The sequence below is a fragment of the Rhinopithecus roxellana genome, chromosome 19 (genome assembly GCF_007565055.1).
Source record: "Rhinopithecus roxellana isolate Shanxi Qingling chromosome 19, ASM756505v1, whole genome shotgun sequence".
NCBI lineage: Eukaryota > Metazoa > Chordata > Mammalia > Primates > Cercopithecidae > Rhinopithecus > Rhinopithecus roxellana.
This window is the reverse complement of record NC_044567.1, coordinates 32,766,078-32,772,512: the sequence shown is the minus strand read 5'-3', so window position 1 is coordinate 32,772,512 and position 6,435 is coordinate 32,766,078.

Sequence of the window (6,435 nt, the reverse complement as noted above, 5' to 3'; positions counted from 1 at the left end):
GCTCGTCACCCTTCAGTGTCACCTGCGTTCACCGGCCCCTGCTTGCCTCCCCTCGAAGGTGCCACCCGGCCACAGAACCGTGTTGCCGTGGATGCCCATGAGGAAGGCTCCGAGGTCTAGACAGGTGGTGTCCCACCGCACCTGCACTGGGCTGGGCTGCCTGCGGGGGTAGAGGGTGCTCTGGGTCATTGTCGGTGCTCCCTGTCCTGTGGGACTGTGGTTCTGACCCCTTGGAGGAGGTAGCAGAACACCCTGGATGTGGCCTCGTCAGTGAGAGAGCCCACAGTCATTCCCGGCCCCATCAGACACTGCCTGCCCCACATTCAGCCATCCTTCCTCATTAAGACCAGCCTGGCCTCCAACCTGTGCTCACCAGGCAACAGCCAGCTGACAGTGAGGCGATGCGCTGCAGCCCCGGGGAGGGGCCCAGCTGGGGTGGGGTGGAGATGCAGTCGTCCTAGCAACCGGCAGAGGTGGACACCGCATTTCTGTGGCTCATCACCCTGATTTCATCTGGACTCCCCGTATTTTCTCTCATAGATTTCTCATTCTCATGTCTGTCTCCCCTACTGACTGTAACCTTTTAAGGCTATAGTTTATTTATTCCTTCAACAGGTATTTACTGGGCACCAGCCATGGGGCTGTGCAGACACCAGGGAAATGGATGGGGAGTGGCCCCTCCTTCCTGCAGTGCAAACCATCCTTTAATATTACCTTCTCTTTTTCTGGATAGGGAAGCATGTCAACTTTATTCTGCAGTGGCTTATCTTAGCATAAGACATTTCTCTTAAGGGCAAAACCAGCTTCCCAGCATCCTTGCCTTGGAATCTGCACCCTCTGCAAAAACACACAACTTTAATATGAAAGAGACAGAGACCATTGTAAAGAGTGTGCTGGGTGCGGTGACTGTGGTGCAACCCAGGGCAATGGACAGGTGCCAGCAGGGTTGGGGTGGTCTGGGGGGGCTGTCTGGGATGTCTCCAGTGGGACCTGGAGGTTGAGTCGGGGTGATCCAGGTGGAGGAGGCAGGTGCTGCTTCAGACCAGGGAGCTAGCGGTGCTGGGAGGCCCATAGGCCGGAGGACACCCAGGACTCCAGGGAGTCAGGCTGTCTGAGCCAGAGCTGGGTGGGGGCACAGCCTGGGCTGTCAGCACAGGGGGCTGAAGGTGAGTGCAGGGAGACGGAGACAGCAGCAGCTGTTGGTGGTGACTCACTGCTGCTCTGATGATTGGAAACACATGTTCCCACCGAGAGGCGCACTTATTACTCACAGCTGAGGGTTCTTGGACGGCATGGACGTCAACAGGGAGAGGGGTGGGGAGGGAGAGTGGTCGGCGGTGGGGTTGTGGGGAGTGGCTCCAGGGTCCCTTACTTATCACTGCTCACTGGCTCTGCCACTTAGAGTCTGTGGCGGGATGCTCTGGCCATATTCCTACTTGCTACAAGAAAGAAAGAAAGGAAGAAAGGAAGAAAGAAAGAGAGAGAGAGAGAGAGAGAAAGAAAAAGAAGGAAGGAAGGAAGGAAGGAAGGAAGGAAGGAAGGAAGGAAGGAAGGAAGGAAGGAAGGAAGGAAGGAAGGAAGGAAGGAAGGAAGGAAGGAAGGAAGGAAGGAAGGAAGAAACTAACTTATGGCCAGGCATCATGGCTCATGCCTGTAATCCCAGCACTTTGGGAGGCTGAGGCGGGCAGATCGCCTGAGGCCAGGAGTTCGAGGCCAGCCTGACCAACATGGTGAAACCCCATCTCTACTAAAAATACAAAAAATTAGCCAGGCATGGTGGTGGATGCCTGTAATCCCAGCTACTTGGGAGGCTGAGGCAGGAGAATCACTTGAACCTGGGAAGCAGATGTTGCAGTGAGCTGAGATCGCACCACTGCACTCCAGCCTGAGCGACACGGCAAGACTCTGTCCCCCCGACTAAAAAAAAAAAAAAAACCAACCAACCAAGAAAAAAAAACCTATTATGAAAAATTTCAGAATTGCAAGGAGAGAGGCCAGTACCAGGCTGACCCATGGACGAAGACCCACGTTGGGAAATGATTGACTCATCCAGGGTTGTTTCATCAGCATCCACCCAAGTGGATTATTTTGAAGCAAATCCAAGACGTTGTAGTTCGCAGGCAAATATTGGAAGAACTTTTTTTGTTGTTTTTACAATTTTATTTCTTATTTCTTTGTAAATGAAGGATTACCTTCTCTTTTTCTGGATAGAGAAGCATGTCAACTTTATTCTGCAATGGCTTATCTTAGCACAAGACATTTCTCTTAAGGGCAAAACCAGCTTCCCAGCATCCTTGCCTCAGAATCCTCACCCTCTGCGAAAACACACAACTTTTCACCCATCCTTGCAAACATGCCCTGGGGATGCCTTCAGGCCTGAACATTTAAATTTGGCAGGTGGCCAAGCAATATGCTGTTATTTCTCCTTCCTAATTCTTGAGGATTCTGAGTGGCTGTGCCTGAGGCGTCCGCTATAGGTAAAGGCTTGTGATTTTTTTCTGAGAAGGAGTTCTGCTCTTGTTGCCCAGGCTGGAGTGCAATGGCATGACCTCGGCTCACTGCAATCATCTGCCTCCCAGGTTCAGTCAATTCTCTGGCCTCAGTCTCCTGAGTAGCTGGGATTACAGGCACGTGCTTCCACACCCGGCTAATTTTTGTATTTTTAGTAGAGACGGAGGGTTTCACCATGTTGACCAGGTTGGTCTCAAACTCCTAATCTCAGGTGATCCACCCGCCTTGGCCTTCCAAAGTGCTGGGATTGTAGACATTGAGCCACCATGCCAGGCCAAGGCTTGTGATTTCTCAGGAGCCTGGAGGTTTCTGGGTGGGTGAAGGGACATTCGAAATATGATGATTATTACTTACCATGTTGGAATGCCTACGACATGCCACTTCCCAGCCATGGTCTGGTCTGATTCTCGTCCCACCGGGTGGTGCGGAAGGACAGTTTAATACAGCAGCTCACTTGGGCTTGAGAATCAGATAAGCCGGAGTTCACCTCCTGCCACCAGCTGTGTGACCTGAGCGTGCATGCTTCATCGCCCCCACCTCTCCTTCCTTATTTGGAAAATGGGATCCTGCTAGCACCTGTCTGAAGGAGCTCGTGGAACAGGGTCTAGCACATGGCAAGTCGCTGTGATGTTGGCTATGAAGGAGCCAAGAAACAAAAGCAGGATCACACAGCTGGGAAGTTGCTGGAGCCAGGATTCAAACGCAAAGCTGTCAGACCCTGAACCCCGCCCCCTTCTTCCAGCAGCAGGCACCCCTGAGCTCCCTTTGATGGCGCTCGCTGGTTCCCCGGGACCAGGGACTTTTAGTCCTGATCTGAAAAGTCTCTCTGCTGGGATCCATCTCATGGACATCAGGGTTAGGGGAGACGTCCAGGAAAACACTTTCCTTAATTAAGAGAGCAAGAGCCTTGGGAACCAGTAGCAAGGGGGGCCTCTCAGCCAATTCGGGATGAAGAGGAACCAGAAGACAGTCACTCCTTTCCCCTGGAGGCAGGTGGAGGCCGCTCCTCCCACCTGCGGACGGGTCGCCTTCATGTGACCCAGTCCAGATCTTTGGGGTGTTTGTTTTGTTTTTGAGGCAGGGTCTCACTCTGTCACCCAGACTAGAGTGCAGTGGTGCAATCTTGGCTCACTGCAGCCTCAGCCTCCAGGGCTCAAGAGATCCTCCCATCTCAGCCTCCCAAGTACCTGGGACCACAGGTGTGCACCACCACACCCAGATAATTTTTGTACATTTTCTAGAGACAGGCTAGTCTTGAACTCCTGATTTCAAGTGATCCGCCCGCCTCAGCCTCCCAAAGTTCTGGGATTACAGGCATGAGCCACCACACCCAGCCAATATATTTAGATTGTAAGGAATAGACCCCCAGATGAGACAGCTCAGTCAAAGGGACTTCATTCAAATGTTCAAATGATACAAGGAATGCCCTGTGAGCTACGGGCAGAAAGCACAGCTGGCAGGCAGGGGACTGCAGTGTCCTGGGGGCCACCCTCCCCTTCTTGCTCCTCGTGCTCCTGGCACCTCATCTCCACTGCTGCCCTCTCTGCCTCCACTCTCCCCACCTGATCTCTCTCTCTCTCTCTCTTTTTTTTTTCTTTTTGAGACAGAATCTCGCTCTGTTGCCCAGACTGGAGTGTGGTGGTGCGATCTCTGCTCACTGCAATGTCTGCCTCCCGGGTTCAAGTGATTCTTGAGCCTCAGCCTCCCAAGTAGCTGGGATTACAGATGTGCTTCATCATGCCTGGCTAATTTTTGTATTTTTAGTAGAGATGGGGGGAGTTTTCACCATGTTGGCCAGGCTGGTCTCGAACTCCTGACCTCAGGCGATCCGCCTGCTTTAGCCTCCCATGATACTGGGATTACAGGTGTGCGGAGCCTGGCCCCCACCGGCTGTCTGGATCTCCATGGCCCAGTGTGATGGCTGTCACCCACTCTGCCACCATTTTAGTTCAGATACTCCCATCTCATTCATTCTTCTCCAGGATCCCCCTCTTGGAAGTAAGGACCTGACTGAGCCAGCAGGGGCCAGTTGTGGCCACTGACACCAACCGTGTGGTCAGGGCCTGGGAGTCTGAAGGACAAGGCTGGTCTAGATGGGAGAGGGATGGACACCTCTTGAAGGGAGGGCGGTACCCCTACAAAAAGACTCATGGTGGGGCAGGTACAGCTGGGCTCTTGACTGCCCTCCTGTGAGAGCCTTCTACCCTCAGAACCCTTCAGCAACAGAAGGCAGCTGGGGGCTGGGCCTCTGGAGGGTCTGCCACGCCACTTGCTGTGACGCCCAGGTGCCCATCAGGTTGGGAGAGGTTGTGCTGGCCAGAAGGCTCCTGTGAGGCCCCATCCCTCAGGCAGTGATCTCTCTGGCCTCAATGGGGGAGGGGAAGAATGCTATTTAAGGCAGATGAGTTCAGAATACTGGCCTTGTCCACTGAGCTCCTGGGCAGCTGTGGAGGGCAGCGGCCACTCCAGGCTTGGCCATCGCCCAGGAGAGATGTCTGGGGCTGCCACCCTCATATTGGCTGCCAAATAAAATTTTTTTTGCAGGTTTCCTGTGAGCTGAGAATGAAACTCAATACCCAGCAAGATGAGTTGTACAGGGTGGGGAGGGAGGCTTGGCTCAGGGTGCTCCAGCCACACCAGGGCCTGAAGGTCTTGGCGGCTGAGAGGGGGCTGGGTGAGCAGAGCAGCCGAGAGTGGGGCTGGCCTGGGACCCCAGCAGAAATGGGGTTGTTGGGGCCAGGCATAGTGGCTCATGCCTATAATCCCAGCACTTTGGGAGGCTGAGGTGGTCGGATCACCTGAGGTCAGGGGTTTGAGAACAGCCTGGCCCAACAAGGCGAAACCCTGTTTCTAAGAAAAATACAAAAATTAGCCAGATGTGGTGGCATGTGCCTGTAGTCCCAGCTACTTGGGAGGCTGAGGCAGGAGAAGTATTTGAACCTGGGAGGTGGAGGTTTCAGTGTGCTGAGATTGCACCACTGCACTCCAGCCTGGGTGACAGGGCAAGACTGTCTAAAAAATAATAAGAAGAAGAAATAACAAAAAAAAAATGGGGTTGTTGGGAAAGTGCATGCACTAAAAAGGCAAAGAAGGTGACAGGCTGAGCCTAAACACTCATCAAGAGGCATGTGCGAGAAATGACTTCTCAATGGGGATTGCAGAAGCGCCAGCTAAAAATAAACAGGATAATAACAAACACTTCTGAAAAATACAGAATGCATAGTGAGTTTAGAAAGTTCAGATAAACCAGATAAAGCAAAAGAAAAAATACAACTGATACTCATACAGAGAGCATTCCTCTTAGTATTCTGGCCCATATTAGCCATTCTTTTTCTTTGCATATGATTCTATATATTTTTCATATAGATGAACACATATATAGCTAGTGAGATCGCATGTGCTGACTTGTAGCTTCTTTTTTTTAACCCAGGAAGTTATCAAGGACATCTTCCCACGTCATTAAGCGTTTTCCTGCAGTACCACTTGGAATGTCTGCACAGCATTCCGATGCAGCTCTCTCCCTCCCCAATCGGCAGAACGCGATTGGCAATGGCAGCTCCAGGCTTGGTGGCCCTTATAGCTCCCAGCCCCAAAGAGTAAGCAGGTGTCCTCAGCCGTTGCCATGGAAACAAGGATGGCTCTGATTGGCCAGGCTTGGATCCTGCGCTCATCCTTGAGCCAATCGCTGTGGCCAGCAGGATTGAGGACTTTGATTGGCCATGCCTGAGCCATGTGCCCATCCTGCAGCCAGGAGGAGGCAGGTGGAAGGGATGCTGAGACGACAACAAGCAGAGATACCCCAGGCTGCAAGCCGACAGGAACTCCATAAATATGAGTGGGAAAATACCCCATGGTGTCTTGGGCCTAAGGCTAAAGATCCAACCCCTTCTCCTGAAGCTTGTAATTTTGGGGAGACCCCAAAAT